This window comes from Corvus hawaiiensis, chromosome 6 (genome assembly GCF_020740725.1).
Source record: "Corvus hawaiiensis isolate bCorHaw1 chromosome 6, bCorHaw1.pri.cur, whole genome shotgun sequence".
Taxonomy (NCBI): domain Eukaryota; kingdom Metazoa; phylum Chordata; class Aves; order Passeriformes; family Corvidae; genus Corvus; species Corvus hawaiiensis.
The window spans coordinates 15,717,364-15,739,994 of record NC_063218.1 but is presented as its reverse complement, the minus strand read 5'-3'; the positions used below and the strand labels follow the sequence as shown (position 1 = coordinate 15,739,994).

General features: G+C 40.6%; 1 long non-coding RNA gene across 1 annotated transcript; it reads left to right on the top strand.

The window, feature by feature from the left end:
* The first annotated feature begins 128 nt into the window (after window positions 1-128).
* On the top strand, window positions 129-20,993 carry LOC125326892. The gene is made up of 6 exons (XR_007204058.1): window positions 129-288; window positions 2,476-2,687; window positions 3,452-3,556; window positions 12,791-12,872; window positions 18,317-18,380; window positions 19,218-20,993. It is a non-coding gene; the product is annotated as an uncharacterized LOC125326892 (long non-coding RNA).
* The last annotated feature ends 1,638 nt before the right edge of the window (window positions 20,994-22,631 follow it).

Here is a 22,631-nt window from a genome sequence, read left to right as displayed (position 1 = left end):
CCTGCGCGGCGGCGGCGCTGCGGCGCGCGAGCCACGTGGTCCGGGAGGGCGGGGCGGGTCGTGGCTGAGGGGTCCCGGCGCGGGGAGGGCGGCGGCGGCGGCGGGTCTGGGTGGGTTGGGGTCTTCGGTGCTTTTCCCCGCACAGCTGCTCTGGAGTCGTGGAGAAAAGCCGAGCCCGGCGTGTGTGCCCCTTCCACGATCCCCGTTCCAACATCGCGCGCACTCCCTGCTCTGTGTGACACATCTCCTAAGCTTGTTGCAATGCCCAGATGCAGAGGTGTCTGCAATGTAAGTGGTGTGTCAGCACATGTTCTTTGTCCTTGAGACTAACATAAGCTGCTTATATTAAGCCTGTGTCTGTCTCCTTGCTTTGCCAAACTGCTATGAGCTTGTTCCAAGCAGGCCACAGTCAGAGTCCAATTTCATTGTTTGTACTAGGACTATATACTGCTCACCTGGAAATAAACTCCCACCACCCTTCCCTCTCTCAGCATGAAGAATTAGTATTTCACTCGCCTAGGTGAAAATAGGTGCCAGCAGTAAAAATGCTTCTAGCTTTTTTCCACCCCTGCTGGTACCACTCTGGCTACATTTTCTTCAAAGCAAGGTGCACGTTGATACAGTGAGGATGAGCACATATCTGCCACTATGTCTGTAAGTTAACTGTTTTCTAAATCAGTGAGAGTGACCAAAAATACATGTCAGCATTTTATAAGAACCAGAAAAACCCTTAAGTGAACCGAACAACCTGTGCCCTGTAAAAGAATGAAGCACCAATGTCTATATATGAGAAGGTCTGAGAAAAGTTTCATGCATGGGCCAAAAATATGAATAAATCACATGCTAGAAAATATTCAGTAAGCTGAAAGCCACATTTATGATCATTCCTGGTTGGTAAAAGCAAGCTATGACTGATTACATCCCTTCCTGATTCTGCTGACAGTCCATTTCTGGAGGGAAGCCTTCTTCCCACTTGGCATCCTGCTGTCCTCCATCTCTGTAATTAACTTGCCTGAATGCAGCAGACCTCCCTAACTACCACTTGGCATAGCATCCCATAGTGCTCAGCAGCTTACCAAGAAGCTAGGGAAAAAACAACCTCTAATATATTTACCTGTGCTGTAGACTGTTTTCTTACTGGTTTCAGCCTAAAAACAGAGGTGAAACACATTTGGGTTTATAGACAGTATTATGTACTCCTTGGGGTTTTAACCATCTTAGTTATTTATACGTTCTCTGAAATTGTAGTATACGAGAGCATCACAACCTTTGACCTCCATATCTGCACAGTACCAGAGGTGAGGGAATTCTTATCACTGGAATTTAATCAATGAAGTTCATGCTGTCAGGGTTGTGCTTGTATCTGTTCAAGGGGGGCTATTTCGTGTAAATGGGATGTCTTTGCAAGCTGTTGTTGCTTTTGTTGCTGTCGTCATGAGAGCTCATAAAACTCACTGGCTGGCAGAGCTCAATCTCTTTGAGCTATTCCCTGCTAGAGCCTTCCCACCTTCTATTTCTGTCTCTTTTCTTGTGCCTGCCCTAGCCTGCTTTCCATTTCCTGCTACTAGGAACCCTGATATGGAATACCATATACACAGTGTTCACCTTAGTTTTATTTTACCCTGTTTTTCTGTAGAATTGTGTTATATATGTTCATATTGCTTGCCTGGACATATAAGGATTTAGGTCTATGACCTCTGTGCTAAAATATTTTTAACTCATTGATGCATTTCTCATTTGGGTCCTTATGGACACTGCAACTACAGGAAGAGCTTCATTTGCCTGAGCCACCAAAGTCAGGCAACCAACAGACAGAAACTATTGAAAATTAAACTGCAGTAGTTTTAAAACACATTAAACTGTTAATTTAAATGTATCTGTTAGGAGAAATTGTTGCAGATGAGGTTCTTAAGTATGAACAGTGTGAGACAACCCCAGCCTCTCTATATCATTCATGATTTATAATATTGTTACAATTTTAGCAGTGGCTTGCTGAGAGCAGCATAAAAGTAAGAATGAGTTGAAGTTAAGTAAGTAAGGTTCAGGTCACACAACTCTTAGACTGAAGGGAAATAGTACACCAGCTTGGTTTTCAGGTGACAGGAACCAGTTATGAATTTGTTCCCAAAGTTCTGTAGGTAGGTGAAAAAGTCCAGTCAATTCTCCAGCAAACCTGGCTCATAATATTATAGGTAATGAAAATGAGAAAGGAAAAGAAGTCTTGCCGGCTGAATGTTTGGTTCATTAATGGTCTTTTTAAATATTCTAATACCGTTAACTGGAATATAGTCAAAATGGATGGTTAGATTGAAGTACCAAGATCTTGCTCTGCAATAGTCATCCTTTTAGTGGCTAAAATAAACCTTCTTTCTTATGACTCAGAGACAAACAGTGTGTTGGGTAACAACTTATGGGAGACATCTGGCAGGTTGGAAGTGACGATGGCTACCATGTGCTTTCTTTTACTTTTTAAAGCATAGAGGTCACCCCTTGACTGCAGCACACTGTCATTGTCTTTGAGGATTGTGTGGTCTCATGGACTAGACAGCTGGGAAGCGCACCACAATAAGCTGACTAACTCCTTCTGCCACCTGGGATCTTGGTGCAGAAGACAGGTTATAAAACACTGAGTTACAAACCTTGCTGTGGAGGAGTGGGAAATGGAAGCTAATTGCATTTACATGCAGGTAATGTAATGTTTTCTGAGATGAGAGGATAGGAAATTCACACGGTCTGACAAACACCCCCAGAACATGTGCACTCACATCACTTCCCCGATCATTTAATTATAATCCTCACCCCACATTCTGAGAAATAAATTTGTCTTCCATTTTTATCAGGATTGAGGTGTTTGGTTTGATCAATTTAAAATAATCTCTTGATGTCCCAATGAGTAAAATCTGATATATGCCTTAAATATTGTAAAATGTCATCTCCTCTTTAGAACAAAGAGCAGAGTGAGAATCTGTCTGAGCTGCACAACGGTTCTCAGTACCTCTGCTCATACAGAATGATTCAGTGCTTTATTCATGTTTTTGCAGGGACTTCTATAAAATACTTACTGATGATAATCACTGTACATATACATTGCTTTTTATCTACAAACTCAAGAGTGTTAGTAGGAAAAATTGATTATGTGCCACGACTTATTAAAAATAGAACCAAGCCCAATGTCTATTGTAGTTCACTTACCCTTCATTTGTACTAGGAAGATCAAGCTTTGGAATGCCCTTTGGATGATATTTATCAGAGTTTATTGAAGAGAAAATACACTTAAAAAAAACTCCCAACCAGTTCACTTCCATTGCTTCATTTTTTGTCTGTGATTCATTTCTTAGACTTTTAGATGTTTCATTTGATTTTCATTCCAAATATGTACTGTTTGTGATTATTAATAACATAGATTGTGTTTATTATTAACATATTTATTAATAACATATTTCCTTTGAAGAAGCACAAAGGAAGGAAGAGGCATCAGACTCCATGTTAAATGGGGAGGCCTGGAAATAAGTCTCTGTCTGTGGAACAAGCCTGCATCTTAAGAAATGAAGATAAGGTTGGTGGTGATTTATGCCAGGAGGTTAAACCTTACAGAATTAATGGTCTGTGAAGGCCGTGGGCTAACAATGCTGGGCAGCCCATGGCCATTACATTTAGACAAACCTACACTGAGAGATACAATCAAGATCTCAAATTTAAGCACACAAAATTAATTGTCTTGCCTGCATGACCTTTATGTAGCTAACTTCTGCACATTCACAGGGAATATCTCTCACTCTGATCACCAAAGCATTTCCTAAAAGGAATGTTACCTTATTGTAAATCAAATTTCATTTGGATTAAGCTTTGGTTGGGTCCTTAAAAGGCGGTTGTTATCCGTACATAAGGGGGTTGTTTGTTGTTATTGAAGCTACAATGTCACTGATGGTCTTGGTGAGGGTATAATCACTCATCCTGTGGCTGCATTCCTTGGTAAATTCTCATTGTAATTTGTCAGTACAGAGAAAGATGCCAAAACCAAACTGCTGCTGCTGCTGGCAATTGCTTGTGTTGGCTGTGTAAACCTTCACTGCTGGTCTTTTCCTACCATGCAGTACTTATCAAATGGTGCTTTTCCCCCCCATTTCTGTGTGCAGTGTGCAGAATGTAAGATGTTTGTGGAATGAGCAGTTACTCAATACATTGATCTCTCCCCACAGTTCAGTGTGACACTATGCCTACTTTGCAGCACAGTTCAACCTAAATGCGGAGTTGCTAACTTCCTGAAGCCCTTTCTGTGGCACCTGAGTGCTTCACAAACACTAATGAACTTCCAAAAAGCAGTTGCTATATCCACCCTATCGATTACGATGTGAGGCACAGAATTATTCAGATGGAGAATCTGCTTGTTGTGGGGGCTCAGCTGGGTACCCAGGCCCTCACGGGCACTGGGCAGCACTGTGGCATCTGCCGTGCTCAGGGCACATATCCTGTCCCGTTCAGCTGCAGCTGTGAGCCTGCCCTCCTGCAAACTTGGCACTCGAAACATGAAGAGCAAACAAATAACCACAACTTATGAAAAGTTTAAGTAATGACTGATTATTACACTGTTATTCTTTGGCAAAAGCAAGGTTGGATTCCCAGGAGAGCACTTAGCTAGGAGACAGTAATTTTTCTTCGTAAAATTTCCTGCCTCATGCCATCTGTGCCTTCCCGGCTCTGCAGCATGCTGACCAAAGATCAGCATATGGACAATATTTTTTTTAAATGTGCATCCCTGATTTATACCGAGAATAGGGTCATCCTATAAATCATCTATCTGTTTAGAACCTGCTATGACCCAGTTGGATCTGGATGTCATAAAGTGCAGTTACTGATGTTAAAAATAGTTATCCACTGGAACCTAGATACATAGCATCTGCTGAATTTGTAGCACTGACTGGAATTTGTCTAAGTATTTAATGTATGGATAAAATAACTAACTGATTGGGAAGTTCATGTTAGAAAGGTGACAGTAGATGATCAGTGGGAGGTACAAGAACTGATGGCGTGCATATAAAGCCTGTTCATAGAATCAATTAGGTTGGAAAAGACCTTTAAGATCATTGAGTCCAACTATTAACTCAGCACTGCCAAATTCACTATAAACCATGTTCCTAAGCACCACATCTAGACATCTTTTAAATCCCCCCAGGGGTATTGACTCCATCACTATCCTGGGCAGCCTGTTCCAATGCTGGATGTCCGTTTCAGTGAAGAAGTTCACACACAGAATCACACACAGGATCATTTAAGTTGGAAAAGATGTCTAAGATAATGGAATCCGACCTTTGACTGATCTCCGCTCTGTCAACTAGACTGTAGCACTAAGTGACACATCCAGTCATTTCTTGAACACCTCCAGGGATGCTGACTCTGTCACCTTCCTAGGCAGCCCATTCCAATGCTTAGCAACCCCCCCTGTGAAGAAATTTTTCCTGAAATATCCTGAACTGGAAGGGATCCACACAGATCATCTAAGCCCAAGTCCTGGCCCTGCACAGAACAGCCCTGAGAATCACACCATGTACCTGAGAATGTTGTCCAAATGCTTCTTGAACTCTGGCAGTCTTGGGGCTGTGTCTACTTCCCTGCTTCTTTGTACTCAAGTTGAACTGGTAATCCTCCTGAGATGCTGCTTGATCAACAGTGGACAAATCTTGTAATGTTATTACTGCTCCTTGTTCTACTGTCTCAACAAAGAAACCTGGATGATGAACCTGTTACCAAGCTGAGTAGTGTCTGGATCAGACTGAGTGAATCTGATTTCTGAAAGAGGTAGGGCTAGGAACAAATTGAAGCAATCAATCATTGTCAGTGAAAGAGAAACGCTAACAATATCTTCAGATGCCGGAAGTTTTTGGAGTGCCAAGTAAGAGCAACAGGGAGAGTAGCCAGTGGTCTGAGTGATGCCTTTTCCTGGTCTTAAAATCAAGAGTCAAACACGGTTAGAAGGGAAAAAGGGATTTTACCTTGGTATTTATTTTAAGGATCCTTAGGTGCACCACATCCAGGTTGAATGCACCTCGATGCCCACTGCAATGCACACCCCCAAAAGATCTGGTGTAACATTATAAGTCTTACAAATTAGCATATCTGTCAAAGATTCCCCATTCAGAGGCTTGAATGAGCCCCCCTCCCCAAGGAACCTTCCCCGGGATGGTTCTGTTTTAGTTTACAAGAATGTGTTCTGGAGAGGACCTTGGGGTCTGGGGCACACTATCCTCTACCTACGAAGCTTCTAAAATGTTCAGTCTCCTAGCTGAACAAACAAGTCCAAGAATGTAGGCAAAAAGCACTAAGAATACAGAAGTTGTAAAAAGGTATAACGGGTATAAAAGAACAGGCAAAAATCTTCATGGCATCATGAGGGGGAGGCAACCTTGAAAGAAGTAGTGAACATGATGGAGATCTAAGCTCCCTAAAGAGAGCAGAGCATGGTAATGGACTGCTCTCAATCAGCAAAATTTTCCTAGTGTCAAATCTAAATATTCCTTACTCCAATTTAAGTTCACTACTTTTTGTTCTGTCAACAGCAGACATGGGAAACAGGTTATTCTTAGTCTTTTCAATTGCTTCTATTGTACAAGACTGGAAGACAGTCACCTTCTCCTCTGCTTCTGTACTTAGACTAAATAATTTTTCAGCTTTTCCCCATGGATATGTTGTGGTTCTTGGTTGTTCTCCTTACACTTCTTTGTTGTCTTTGTGATTAGTTCGCAACTTTCTTGAAGTCCAGGTCCCAAACTAGATGCCAGATTGCAGTACAGGTTATACCAGTAGCATGTGCTGTAGGGGACTCCTTCAAATACTTCACAGATATGCTTTTGTGTATTTTACCTTCCAATTTTGTGTATTTTACCTTACCAATATTTTACGTTCTTGTATTTTGTGCTATTAGCTATCCTGGGTGCAGAATTTTCTGTCCTTTGTTATTTGTATAAATTTTTCCTTGTTCATGTTGAATTGCGTGAATCGTGACTGAGACAAGTTGGCTTCATTACACACATCTCCTGTTCTTTCTCCACTTTGCATTACCCTGCAACTGTGCCATTCATGTTTTTTAAGGAAGAACAAATTTTCTGAGACTTCTTTTCCTCTTGGTCATATTTTCCTTAGGATCTGTGAGTTCACTGATTTTCATAGAAAGCAGACTTTATGGTCTTTATTTTCCTATTCTTCCTCATTCCCTTCACAAAAATGAGGAATACTTACTTCCTAGTCTCAGCTACCTTTTCTCTACATTCTCAACCAGTTTCTCTCTACTGCTTGCAATTAAATGGAAAGTGAGCTCTCTTCTACCTCTATTCAGAATAAACACATCACCAAACATCTTCTAAGAGTCTTCTGGACAATCTGTTCTCTATCTTTTTGTTTTTTCCCTTAATAAATATGCAGATGCTTAATCTCCATGGCTTACAAATCTGTGCCTTTGGCTGATTCTGCTAGCTGCTCTCAAAAACCTTGTCTGTATCATCTGCCCTGTTTAGTGTTTCTGTAACACCACCCTTGTGCATTCCCTTCGTTATTATTGTGCATATATTAATATTACAGGAATATAGATTTTTCCACACTCAATTGTGCAACTTCAGTAGTAACTGGTTTCTTGTTTATCTCCTGTCTTTCTTGCATTAATAAACAAATATCTGAGATGTTCAGGGAATTGACTCACTGTCCTTCACAGCCCTCTTATGACCCTTATGAATACAAAGCAAAGATACCGATCCCCACTTCTTGACAAGGTGGACTGAACATCTATCCAGTTATTTGTAGAACAGTGTTTCAAGGAACCCAAGCCCTTCTGCTGCTACCATTTATGGAGACAAATGCTCATTTTCAAGATGTCTTTCTCACTGTCTTGCCCTTAAATCACAACTGGAAGAATAAAAAAGAGTTCAAAGTGACTCCCCTGCTGCCTCACCCTCGCTCTTTGCACCTCACAGTTACTACCCATCCCTTCAGTCTCTCTTCTAGCAGTATCCATGGCACTCATGTGGATGAAGAGCATGAGGAAATAAGCACTAAACTGGTGGGGCTTCCTCATCTCGTTCCAGGAGTTTGAGTGCATGGTTCTTGGAACAGCAGTACAGAGTACTGTGGGGGCCTACCCAATTCAGGAAAGGTTGATGCCACTTTTTGTATCCTCCATGGAGGTTTTGTGTCCTTTGGAGAATGTGGCTTTCCTTCTTTCATCTTCTGTGCTAAATCATTGTTTGCTGCCTGGACCCTGGCTCCTTGACTTCAAAAGAAATGCCTTCTTGGAAGAGTGGCATATTCACCCCCAGCTGCTGATGCTGCTATAGACTGCTTCAGCTTGCCAGCTTCCCTTTCTGCATCCTGACCTTAACAAAGGGATTGAGAAGCAAAGTAAGTTAATTAGAAGCTAATTAGAAGAAGTCCAGAGATTTTTCTCACGCTATGCATGAAGACCCAACTCCTGGAAAGAAAGAAGTTATGAAGCATTGACTGAAGATATTTTGCCTTTTCAGACTGAGAGGTGCATAAGAGAACAGTGTTGGCTGTTCCACAGGTGGGACTGACCTGTTTTGCTTCCTGACAGTAGTAGTGCTGATGGTGCCAGGGGGATTTGCAATTCCACACCAAGCCACAAAGGATTTCAGAGATAAATGAAATGTTATTGACAGGTTTTAGTTAAGAAGTAACAGTTAATGAAAACCTATGTCTCCTATTGTGAGATCTGAGATGACATTAAGAGTGTTAGCAGTGTCTTGTTAGGAGAGAAAAAGTGCATGGAAAATTACACAAATACTGACACTAAGATTCTGATGAGTCTTTTAAATACGAAGGTAAGATGAGTAGGTCCTGTATGAACATAATGGGATCCTATTATGTTCGTGGGATAACTGCTGGAGATGAGGGACTGTATCCCTAGAACATCACAACCAAGGATTAGAATTTGCTGTACCCGCCCACAATATATATGGAATGAGTAGTACTCATGTATCCCATGAAAAGCATTCGAGCTAACAGAAGGGGTTAGAGCAATTGCCTGAATGAGATGATTGCTTTGGAAGTCCCTTTTAAATTGAAGTAGGTATAAGCTGTGTCAGATGTAGTTCTATGTTGACTGATGACTCAAGAGTTTTTGGATGCAGAGTGTAGGTGCAGATCCTAACAGATAAAGTGAGCCCTGAATACAGTAAACTGAAATTGATAGCACATCACAGTGATTTAAATTAATAATGTGCTGAAAGCCTGGTTTTGCTTACGTTTCAAGATTTTGACTCTGCCTCCCTTTTTACCTTTGAAGTTAACATTCACTGCAGAGTGATCTTTGTTTTCTCCCAAGCACTTTCATCTTCTGCCTCAGGCCTTCTCATGTACATGGGAGGAGATCTGTGTGAAAGGTTTTTTCAAATCCCTCCCTAAAATTAATTTCTGCTATGAATCTTTTAAGCAATGATAAGCTGCTACTGTTTGCTGTGCTGCATATGGTGTTCACCTCATTACTCATCACTTTTCCCACAACATGTATGTTTATTTTTGACTCAAGCTCTGCCCTTTCAAAATAAAGGAGCCTAATGTGCCAGAAGGTATTACCTTGGTAAGACCAGTTCTGCTTCTGTAGACCTTTGCAGCTGTCTGAGGATGTCAAAGCATAATCTGTCTGTGAAAGTGGTATTTTCGGGTAAAGATAGGCCTCTGAGGCTTTCTTGGGACAGTGAGTCCACCAATTCCTTTTATGATATTGGAAGAAAAATTGAATTAATGTCAGATCCTGATAATTTTTCCCCTTGGTGTCTGATTCTCCTCCTAGTTCACTTTCCAAAGAGTTGTTTTATTTGACCTGTTTAGACTCTAGCGTAGCTCCTACAGTAGTTTGTATGTTGCCATATGGATAGCATCCAGCCTTGTGGTGTAACATCTACTGGCAGTCCATACCCTACTGAATTACACCTGTGCTCTGGAGACACCAATCCAGGATTAGGCACGGTGAGCAAGTCTTTTCTTGGAGCAATGGAACTAACGCAGCCAAGCTGTTACATCACTGCTTGGGGATATTAACCTAATTCCAAGGGTAGTATAGATATTTAGCAAGGTGTTGGGCATTTCTTTGCTGCACACCAGAGATGTGCCCTTATATTCCTACAGGTAGTACACACTTTCAGTCTGTATTTCTCTGCAAGCAAACTTTGGAGGTAAAATGAGTGTTGCAGGCAGAACACAAAAATGTCAAAGACCACCGACAGAAACAGATGACCCGGCTCTGGACTGGACCCAGGATTACTGTATCCTCCAGAGCTGAACATGGCAATTAATTTGTGATACCTACCTACAACAGAAGAAAAAGCTAAAAGATATGTGTTCTCGACACGTGATGAAAAAAGATACAATACCTCTGGTGATTTTAAAAGTAGGCACAGTGCATTTATGCAAATTGGACGAATGGGGGTACCGACTGGCTTGCTTTTGCAAGCCTCCAGCTGATAACAGTCTGTTATTGGGATAAATTTTTCATTGTCTTGTCCAAAATCCAGTGTGTTGAACAGTCATACCATAGGTTGTCTCCTCCCTCTGTCTGGGTTGGCGTAGTGCCACTGTCCTCAGTTGTACAGTGCCAGTTTATACCAGCTGGGACTCCCGACTATGATTTGCTTATTCATCAGGTTCCAAGGGGAAAATATAAATAGTACTTAGCTCTCTTACTGCTCTCTACAAAAAAAAAAAAACAAAAAAAAACAAACCAAAAAACAACAACAACAAAAATGGGAGTCTCTTCTGCATTTAAACAGAAGAGAAAAGCTAAATACTGTTCAAGGTAAAGTACTGAAATTTTGGTGTCTCAAGGAAAAGGGCAAAAAGCTGATATTGTCCCACTAAAATTGATAGAAACACTATCACTGGCTGGCGAATGTAGGATAAATCTTCAAATTGTCATAAAGGCCCTTTAGGAAAGTCAAATAGCTTTCAGAGGAATTCAGAATTTCATTGCTTCTACCAGTGTTAGCAATATATGGATTATTTTTGTGATTGCAAATAAGGGCAGCAGCCAGTTTGGGTCTTTACCAGACAGAGAAATACCTGTCGGAAGACCCTGCAAAATGCTCAGCTTTTCTCAAAGCAGTTGCTTTGTATTGAATGTGAAACAGAATCTGAAGCAGAAAGCAGCATCCTTCTTATTGTCCCTGCACTTCCCAGGAAGCCCGTTTCAGTGTCTGGTGGGTCAGACTGCCTCTCACCCCCCCAGCACACTCAGGAGCAGCCAGTCATACAGCACTGTACCGTTCAGAGGCTCAGATTTTCAGCTTTCATTCCACATTTAGCTGTTCCAGAATTGTGGGAGAAATCTTAGCCTAGTCATGTTAAGTAATCCCTGTATTCCAGCTCTTACACCATTAACTGTTGTTTGAGTTTACAGAACAAAAATGTTGTATACTGCATACATCAGCCAAAAACACAGCAGAGAATATCTTTTGTCCCAGGTTTCAAGCAAGTTTTAAGTTGTTTTTCATGCTACTTAGTTAAGTGGATAAAAATCTTATCCTTCAGGAGAACAAAACCAGAGCAAAGTCGTGGTACACCCAGCCAGCTGTAGGTAACTGAGCCTGCTTGGTGTTGCACAATGAATCAGTGCCACCTACAGTGTGAAATGGGTCTTGAAGATAGAACGCTGTCAGAGGTTTAAACTGCACACAAAGCAAAACAACATGCACAAAAGATTACCTTACTATTTAAAAACAAATAAAGACACGATAAAAAGCCAGAAAAAATTAAATTAAAAGCTTGCTATGTATTAAAATAGCAATAGAAAATTTAACATCATTTAATAAAAGTTTTGCTTTTGAATATGCTTGATTCCAACATAGATTGATGTAGTCATGCGGTACAGAATTTTTTTTCTCAGGTCGTTTATTTTTGCTATTGTTGATCTTACTGAACTTGAAGTAAATGACAAAATGCCACCTGGTGCCCTTCTTAATAAGCTTTATGCAGTAGCATATCAAACCTGCCTTCGGTCCTCTGGTGTCATTGGTATTGCTTACCTAGACTTCAGGAGGAGAGAATTGGAACTCAGTTGAGTAAATTCCATATTGTGTAGTTTTCTGTGTTAATGCAGTTAATCAAAACCTAGGAGCATGTTGCCCTTTTGAAGTGCTGTGCTCTTGACCAAAGCACATGAACATTTGATTGGGCTTTACCTATTCACTTAGGAAGTTCCCTCCATTATTTCTTATGTGCTCTGTTCAGGCAGTAAACCAAAAGGGGGGATTTTATGATGATAAACTGAATGATTCACTGCTTTCTCTCCTTGTACAGTCTCACAGCTAGAGGGCTGGACCCAAATGCTCTTCAGCCTTTATATGCTGTAAATACAATTTGGGATGGAGAATGTGTTTCTGACAACTGGACGTGGAGTTATCCTAAACTCTTACACAAATTGGCAATCAGGTTCTGAAAGCAAGAGCAGCTTCCCAATTTCTTCAGTACCTCAGTGCCTAAGTGGAACCTCTAACAGTGACCTCTGAAAGACACCGATAGAGATTGACTTCTCCATTTGCCACTACTGATATTTCTAAAATTAAATGGATTTGAGAATAGGAACTGGAGAAGCAGGTTCTGATCTCAAGGTCCCTCACAACCTTTCTCACTGCTCCCCTCTCTCTCCTTTCCTCTTTGCTCATATTCCTCCTCAGTATTAATATGTCTTTGCACTTAGATCCATTGTTTTCTTATGTCAGGGATATTATGTCTATTGTACTTAGGGTAATACATGATAAATTCAAGAACATAATTTCTTCTTTTTTTGTAGGTGCTATGCAGAGCAGGCTTATTAAATGTTGAAGCAATACTTGCAGTAATATAATGTACCAGCCATTCTTTCCAGGAAATTAGTAAGTATTTAGAAATACCCATTCTCACTGATTAGTATGGATATTGATGCAGAGAGCTGACACCAATTGTGAAAACCTTGTTTGATTTTCTGTGCCTGGGAGCAGTCAGGCATTGATTCATCCCATCAAATGTCACTGCTTAACCAAGTTGTCTTTGTTAGGACCACAGCCACTCTTAAAGTCAGTAGAAGAAGAAGAAGGCAGTCTGCATGGTAGATTCAGATTTTAGGTGCACATTGGTAGAAAGGGAGGATCTATACAACTGAAGAAATCAAAAATGATGATAGAAGGAATTTATGGTGTCCACACTCCTAACTTAGATACCTCAATAAAGTCTGGGGCATGAATTCACTGGAGACAGGAGGTAAGAGGAAGGACACTATTAATATTTTTTTTTCTTTAGAATCAAAACAGCTGTAAAATTATGAACAAGAAGTCTGTTACATCTGTGTTCAAGGACACAAGAATTAATCATCTGGTTTTCTTAGAGGAAGGATTATGTTAAAGAAATACCTGCTTTCAATTTTTCTTCTGCTCAGAAACAACCTGAAAAATATCAAATACTCAGTAAATGCTCAAGGCAAAATGCTATCTATAATTAGCTTGTAAATGGTTTGTTTATGCAAAACACAGTGATGACTTCGGTATTATTAAGCCTGCTTGGGCAGTGCTCTTAAGCAACATGTATTCCGGATTATTAACACGCAGCATCTGATTCCAGCATTTGGTTCTTCTCTCTGATACATTCTAGAAATTCAGGAGAAACTTCACTCAAGGGAATGAGCTTTTCCTCTTCGAAATGGGAGCGGGGCTGAGCTCTGCCGTCCCCAGGTGGCGGTGTGCGCCCTGGAGAGACAGAAACGCCCAGGTCGCGGCTCGGGGACGCCCAGGTTATCCTGCGTGGGGGGTGGATTCACTTTGGCCAAATCCCTGTGTTGCATTAAAAAAAATCCCCCACTTCCAGCCTTTTCTTCCTGTGCATCTTAAACAAGTGTTCCACTGAGGTTCAGAAAGAAAAGGTAATAAATTTATAACACATCTAGATTGTGTCTACTGCAAAGCGGGTTCTGTATCTAAAGCAGCAACTCACAGTAGAATCACCACCAAATCCTCTGCATTCTACTATAATTATTATTGATCTGAAATTTATGGAAAATATTAATGATATCTGGCAAATTTATAAATATCAAATGTATTTAATTTTATTGAAGGCAGTTTCTAAAAATGTGTCCAAGTAGTAGAAATAAGATTTATTTTCTTCCAGATATGAAACTTATGGATGCAAGTTACCATGTTAAAAATTTCTCATTAAAAGAAAATAAGCCCTGGCATTCAAAAAAATTCAAGTTAACTATGGTTACTTCATTTTCAAATTAGATATATTTCATCATAGTTCTACAGGTTAAATAGCACTATCACTACAATTGTCCTAAATTTATATTGCTGTAAAATTCCTGTTTTGAATTCCTCTGTATCTTGATGAACCTTTCATCTTTTATGACAGTGATAGTCAGAAACTCATTCATTCCTACTGAAATGTTTTCTTCTGTGAAAAAGCAAAGACAATCACAAATAGTCTTTCAAAGATAACATCAAGTGATTTATTTGTGGGAGTATTATTATAGATAGACCAGGAAAAAAACCCCACAAAACCCTCAAGCATTAAAAATACTCCCTCCAATAGTGTCATTGGAGTCATTTTATCAGGACTGTAGATTTGAAGATTAGTGATAACGAGTGATAATTTTCAGAGAAGTTTCAACATCTGTTTAGTTCTGTATGTTCTATTCTCTTTAAGGATTTCAGCATTTATGTCCAGGGAGGATTAACAATTCTCTGTGCAGCAGGCTTGGTTCCCTCAGATGCTATTCTGAAACCAAGGACCATGGAAAATATGACCCAGCATTAACTTTCTGCACACTGGACTCACCTTTTAAAATAAAATAAACAAGTAGCCTGACGCAGAAATCAAACTGTTGAAACAGTCTTACACTATTACCTACAATCTTCCCCCAGGAACAGATGAGGGAGAAAATGAGCTACAAAATCAGGGGGTCAGTGCTGTCTCTGTATGTTAATTGAAAGTGCTTTGCTCTGGCATTAATGGGAATATTGTTACCTGTATCACTGTACCAGTGGCCAGAGAACCTGCCCTAGAACCTGTCCTCTCAGCTAAGGTGCAAGGAGATGGTACCTAGCTAATGAACAAGGGACCCCAGCAATTCAAAATCAAATTGTTCCAGTGATATCAGTCTAAAGAGCAAATACTCTTAAAAGCGGGGCTCTGACGGAATGAACAAGCAAAGAACTACCCCGTGGGATCAGGTATGTTGGGAAAAATACAGAATGTATTTTTATGGTAGCCAAGAAGATGAAAGCTGCTGGATAAGCTGTGCCAGGAGAGCTTTGAAGTCCTCCTGCCTTTCTGAAGGGACCAATAACAAACCTAGGAACAGCAAAAGGCTTTGCAAATCTAAACTTAATGTGAGAAAACTCCTAGTGTTCACAAGTGGTGTATAAGTACTGTCTGGAGGGTTGGCAATGTGAGTATAGGGGAGGCTGGAGCAGGCTGAGTGTCCCCAGGCACTGAATGAGACAGACTGAGTGAGGAACAAAAGGGCCAGTGCTGAGCCAAGCTGAGCGTTCTGGGGGACACCGACGAATATTGTTCACTGCTATGTGAAAATACATGGTCTGCCTCTCAATGCCAGGGTGCAGCACTGTTCTGAGCTGAGGACTATGGTAATGGGGAAGAGTGGTTTGGATGTATAGCTGTTAGTGAAAGGTGCATGAACCAAACACATGCAGGTAACACCAAGATGACCACAACACACAGCTGAAATGCAAAAAGTAGATTTATTCCATCATCTCACTGGCTGGAGGATTCCACAAACAGATGGAGACACATACGCTGCTAAGCTCATTTTAGCAGGGGCAAAACATGGCTAGGCCTGAGTCCTGTGTTCCAAAAAAAAAGGGGTCTTGGGCATGCACAAATCTTCCCCACGCTGTGTTTTACAATCTTCAAACTTCTTGTCTTCCTTCCCCCTTAGGAAAAGGCCTCCAGCCTGTCTGAGGAATGCTGGTATGTTTGTTAACAGCACTTTGTTATCTGGGTGAGAAAGCTCTTCTTCAGTAGACAGAAAACAACCCAAAGTGAACATAAATACATGAATTTTCTCACACTGAGAGAAATATCTGCCAGGTGCAAGGTTGGTCTTGGAGTGAAAACAATTCTAAAGGCAACTTATTTTCCTCTCTCCTCACCAATCATCCTTTTTAACCCTTTCATCTCCATGGAAGATTTGATAGAAAAATAAGAACATATCTAATTTTCTAGTGAATGTTCAGAAAGCTGAAAAATAAGTACCAAGTATGGCAAGATTAATGAGAGGCACTGTTGCTATTGTAGGACAGAGTTTGATTTCATTTTAATACAGGAATTAATGCTAGTGCAGTCTGAACAGGAGATAGGAAGGAGAATCCCAGTACAAATTCATGAAGTTTCCAATCCTCACAACTGTAGAGAAAAAGAAAGTTAATGTTGAGAGCATGAAACACAAAAGCAAATACCTGAAAACAAGTAGTAGAACTCAAACCCTATTATTTTAAAATATCATATATCTAGGACAATCTCTTGCTGTTAGAGTGTCTGTCTCAGGAAGTTTGGTTGCTTAGGGTTATCCACTGTGTGCTTAACTGCTATTGCCTCAGCTGATGAATGAAAATCAGTCTTTTGCTTTCTAGTTAATTTAGACACATCTCTCAGACATATTTATTTCTGGATAAACTCTGTATTTGTTACAGGCAGGTAGGATATTTAGTGTTTGGGGAGAATTTACAGGGAAAAAAAAAACTTGTCTCATCCTCTGTAAAACTGAGCAATTAAATTTACCAAGATAACAAAACCACAGCTCTGGCAAATAACCTGCCAGATATGTCTGTTTAACCACTGATCTCCACTTGTTTGTGTAGACTTCTAACTCTTTGCTCTTCACACCTTGCTAACGTATTCTGCACATTGTCAAAACCCCTCAAACTGAGGCTCTCCCCACCATCAGTGTGTTGCAGGCTGTCTTGGAAATGAGCTTCAGGGGCGTACTCTAACGAGAAGCCTAGAGAAGGATGCTATAGCTATCTGATTCAGGATTTGATAATTAAAGGCAGGAGAAAGCACAGCAAAAATTAATAAAATGTATTTAGAAATGAGTAGGGAATCTAATAAATTGCCTGTTTATTGCAGCTGAGTAAAAATCTTCATGTCTGCATGTAATGAGCACAGAATTCATCTCTCAAAAATGTCCATACTGGAAATGGCGCAGTCCGTAGCTGAGGGGAGGATTATTTACTTCCCTGCCTCTCCACCTCTGAGTGCACAAGTAACACATTTTAAGCAGATATGCACAGAGCATTGGATATCTGATTGCTATGGCTGAAAGCTGACTAGCTATAAACCAGCCCCAGTCTGCAAGATGAGTTGCTTAATTCTCACGGTGCTGGTTCCTGGGCTAATAGCTCCTAAGCCTGGGCTTATTGCCATGGCATTGTAGCTCTCCAGCATCCATCCAGTTCTGCATGCAGAGGAGTAGACGTGTCCATCTCTGTGCCTGCCCAGCTACTTCTGTCCTTAAATAATCTCCTACCAGAAATGCTGATAACATTTTTCTGCCTTTGTCTGTTACCCTGTCACACATTTTGCTTTAATGCTGAACCCAGGCAGGTGACTTGACATTTCCCTCCTGTGGATGGCTTCTCTCCCAGCAGGGAAGCCTCACAGCGTCACTGTACACCTGGATTAATGATGTTTTGGGTAGGATGTGCAGGAAGGAGTGTTCTCTGCAGTGGGAGCAGGGAAGTATTTTATTCAAGGTACTGGTCATTTATGGGTCAGTTTCTTGAATGAAGGTAGTAAGTGAACTGCAAACAGGAGTTCCAGAGAGTGTGTAATTGGGGTGCAAACAATTTGTGTGGAGAGACATACACATATAAATATAGGGCAAAAAATACTTTTAAGGTTCTGGTAGATGGGAGGACAGACAGGTTTCTCCATTTTGCTCACAGCATCAGCAGCAGAGACCTCCTCCCATACCCTGGGCTCAGCAGCATAACTCAATGAGCCTGTGGGAGGTGGCTGCAACATGCCCAGGTGCTCCTCTCCCAGCCAGCAGGCACAAACACACTCTTCTGCTGCTGCTGACCCAAGGAAAGGTGTTGGTGCTTCTTGCACCCAGCTTAAAAACGAAGGGACCTGACTGTCAAGCAGTCTTCATTGAAGAGAATTCAGCATTCTACAGGTTTTGAGGAATAGAAAATAACAAAGGACTGAAAAATTCCTGGTAGCAGTAGTCACTTGTTGGTCAGGATATCTCAGCTGTGCTCTCTCCTCACTGGGCTAAAATAATGGGCCCTATAATGCATTGTGGATCCCAACTCTTCTGCTTCAGGTCTGCCAGCTGGAGCAGCCGCTGGATCCACAGCTCCCCACCTGAGGACAAAGTGGGACTGCTGGTGAGTTCTGTCTTTGAGCCTTCACTTTATTTTTTCTCATGCAAGTCTATCTTCTTGGAAGAGCTTTCTCTTGCTGTTCTTTTTCAGATAGAATATATTTGTTTTCTTCATCCTAACTAGAAGCCAGCTCTCCCCAGGAACTCCCTCTGCTCCTCAAAGAAGTTTGTTTCCTCCTACTTCCTAGAAGGGAAATCTGTGCCTGAGAGGAAGGGAATGTCATAGCATCCTACAGAGATGTCACAAAATCCTTTTCTGTGGGGTGCCTTTTATAAGCTTTGGTTATAGTCCCCAGCACAAGGATTCCAGTATGTGATTCTAGAAGATCATCTAAATTTATTTAACTAAATTAAGCAGCGACTCTCTGCCCTATTGTATCAACTCCCAGTGTTAGTGTAAACCCAAAGCTCTTTTATCTGAATAGTTGTTGGCTGTGGTACTGTAGCTATTAAGCAAATAATACTGTTTCTATAAAGATTTTATTTATAAAAAGCTCAAGAAATAGGCGCAAAATGTACTGAATCTGTAGGAAAATAAGACAGTTGCCTAGTGTCTTTTACTGTGTCTTTTAGTCTTTTAAATGTGTCTTGTATAAACATGGTGCTGCATGGAATGGACTAAGATACTTTTCTTTCTGACTGCCATAGCTTGCTAGTGCTTCTAGTTCAAACATGTAAAATAATCCTCTGTGGATTATTTTTCCTTCAGAATTTGTCACATCTCTGGAATTATAGCTGCAGAAGTTTGATAATACTACATAATTTGCTTGGCAATAGACAGCTTATTCTGAGAGCATTTCAATTTGTTTAGCTTTGTTTAACCTTATTTCCTTTAATTTAGGAGAAAATCATTGGATTCTCAGCATTTTCACTGGCAGTTCTTGGACCAGCTGGATGGTTCCTGTGCCACCTTTCAAGCTATAAAAAGAAATAGAAAAAAAATCCCTTTAAAATTAAGATCTGAAGGCTGCAATAAACTATAATACTCCCAACTTGGACCCTCTTGAAAGTCCCAGTTCACACTCTATCACCCATCCCATGGGCCAGGTCCCAGAAAGCTTTTGCAGATACTGTAGAATTGGACCCAGAGATACAATGGTGTAACAATACCAAATGGTGTCAGGCCTAGTCCGCCATCACCTGCTGCATTGGAGCAGCCTGAATCTGTCATCAGGTACTGCAAGAAATGGAAGATTGATGAGGAGGACTGTAAACACGCTCAAGTGACTTGCAGTTTGGCTGTTGAAAAACACATGTATCATACTAATTGTTGTTTGACCTTGTGTTTTAGACAAGTAGAGCATCTGTGTCTAGGAAACATAGGCCCATGGTAGCCTTAGAGGCACCCTATCTAACATGCTTGAGAATCCTGCCCTCCTGTGGGCAAGATTAAAGCACAGTGGTAAATTGTACTTGTGTGAATCCTTGAAATAGGAAAAAATAGCAGGTTTGCTGATCCTCCACCATGGGCCAAGCTTTGCAGTGCCTATGTTCCCACTTGTGTGCCTCTTCTGTCTGCTGCTTTGGTGATCCCTGGTTGGTGAGGTAACAAAAATGAGTTTACTCTTTGTGTTTCATCCATGGTTTTGTCATTGTTCCTGTGTCCTGTCTGCTCCATCTCATACAGGTACCATCAAAACTTTGAAGCAAATAAATGGGAAAAAAAATACAGAAAAAAAAAAATTATAGCCATCTCAGACTAAAACTCTGAGAATTTAAGACAATTTTCTTGAGAGTGTCTCTTTAATCTTTACATGTGTTCTTTTGGTGTGTTCCCCCACCCAATTTACTCTTCCATCAGAATAAATGCTTTTCTGCAGGTCATGATTGTAAGATACTTCAATTTATTTTCAATTTTTAGATTAAGATCTTTGACCTTTGAGAGATTCTTGCATGATTGCTATTTGCAATTAATATGATAAAAACTTTGAAGTCTAGACTAATTTTGAGAAAAGTACTATAAATAATATTTTTATGCCACATAACATGTGATAAAGGAATGTCTTCTAATGATTTCATGTCTGTCTTGCAGAAAAACCCAGAATATGAAGCTTTTGTGATGTTAAAGGATCAGTTGTGATGCTTAAGTATTAGCAGAATATAATTTATAATTCCATTAAGTCATTTGTAATATCTAATATCAAACAGTTTCTGAAAGTAGGGCTGTGAATGTGTGAAAGTATATAATCTTGCTGTACGTCTCAAGTATGATTTACAAATAAATTGTCATGAGTTCCCTTCAGCCTTGGAACCATGACTGAAGTTTTCAGAGTGAGAGTGGAGACATTCATGCTGAGTGTTTAAAGAAACTCATACTTCTTTATTTTTTTCCAAGAAATGATAGCTTTGTCCCTTAGTTGAAGAGTCTGATGTGAAAGCCCAGTTGTGTATGTGGAAAGTTTCCCACAGATTTGGATGAGTGTTGGATATGTGCCTGCAGTCCTGGTATCCAGAGAAAAAACAATGCCAGTAACTGAAAGGCACTTGGACAAGCAATCTGAAGCTTTGCTCCTGCGCACTGTGAGTGCATCCTTTGGAATCATAAGGCTATTTTGCAGAATTTGTTGTAAAAATCAGGTTTGAACATTTCAGTGTATCTGCTTGTCCTGTATCTGATTTCATCATCCTTCTCTCACCTAGTAATGTTTAAATAAATCAGTAAGATATTACATTTCAGTTGTTGTACTTGTCCTCTTAAATTATGGCAATGAGTAATAAGATTGCCTGGTTATAATACATACTCGGGGGATGTGAGTGAAGCACTGAGAATTGCGTTGGATGAAATGTGGTAGAAAAGTCACTTGGTGTCTAATATCTGGGACTACAGATATATAGTGATGTTTATATTGAAGCAGTGATAATTTTTAGAAACTATTTACCTGAAGAGCTACTTAAAATTTAAGTGTTTTTCGCAAATACTTTTTTTTTCAGATTTCCAATCCACTTCAAGCATTTTTTTCCTAGAAGTACTATTGATTACATTTTATGGGCATTTTAAAATGCTCCAGTCTTCATGTAGCCCTGTTTACTGATTGCAAATGGATCTTTAACCCTGAGATTGGAAGCTCTGGAGAATGTGGCACATAGAAAACCAATATGAAAAGGAGAGAAGCCAGGTCATTGCAGGCACCTTTATTGCTGTTAGTGTGGTATTGAGTGAGTTTATACATTTCACTAAGTGCAAGGGTGTTTATTTATTACTCTAAACCAGCCACAGTTCAGCCAGAACTGGGCTGATAAATGCAGCCAGTAGTGCCCAGGGCTCTAGCTCCAACAGCTGTTTTTCCTCAGGCTTCCTACAGCTCCCCAAGGTGTTTGGTCAAAATGATCGTGTGTTTCATTTCAGCAGCAATGACCCTACCTGCAGCCTGACTGGTACCACTCGGGGCTGCCTGAGTGATGCTGAGTTTTTTGTGTGGGCATCAGTGGAGTCCCTTGCAAAGAAAGGCAAGAGACTCCCTCCTGTAATTCTGCAGATGGGAAGCCCCAAACATGAAATGCTTGCCCAAGATAAGGCAGCAGGGTAGCAGGAGGTGGAAACAGAGAGTTGGAGGATGTTTCCCTGCCGTTCTTCTCATGGTATATTTACATCAATGGTTTTCATTTCTTGCTGATGGATCAAAGCTGGCTTTAAGCTGACTGTAGGTAGTAGCACAGGTAACACATATATTGCTAAGGGTAAGTGGCTGAAGCCTGTTCTTTCATGGGAACACAAGTAGCAGCCATTCCAGATAAGACAGAAGATCTTTTATTGAGCTAAACTTTGTAATATTTACATGCTTTGTGATTATAGTTATGTGCTGCAGTGTACAATTAAGCTAAAATACTCATAGTTCTGAGTAAGTAGAAGTGTCTTTCAGCCACTCTGTTGTCTCTTCTTAAGAATGGATGCTCTAGATAAGCTTACACTTAAATTAAGAGGCCCAATAGTATTCAGCTTATAGTCCGTAAACACTCTGGGTCTGCAAAAAATAGTTGGGGAATACTATGCAATTGTCAGTAGGCCTGAATTTGCAATAGATAGGACAATTTGTAAGGATCTGCAGATGAGAAAAATACATTCCCATGTAAAGTGCAGCAGCTTTCCTACAGGCTGTGTTAAGAGTGTCCCAGTTCCATCAATTTTGTTCACTTTCTGTTTCCAAGGTTCCAGTCTCTGGTAGTCCACCCTTCATTTCATCTTATGTAGCTCCTGGATTCCTATGTGGAGCAAACCAGTTTGGAGGAGAGACTACACAGCTCGCTGGCTTCTAAG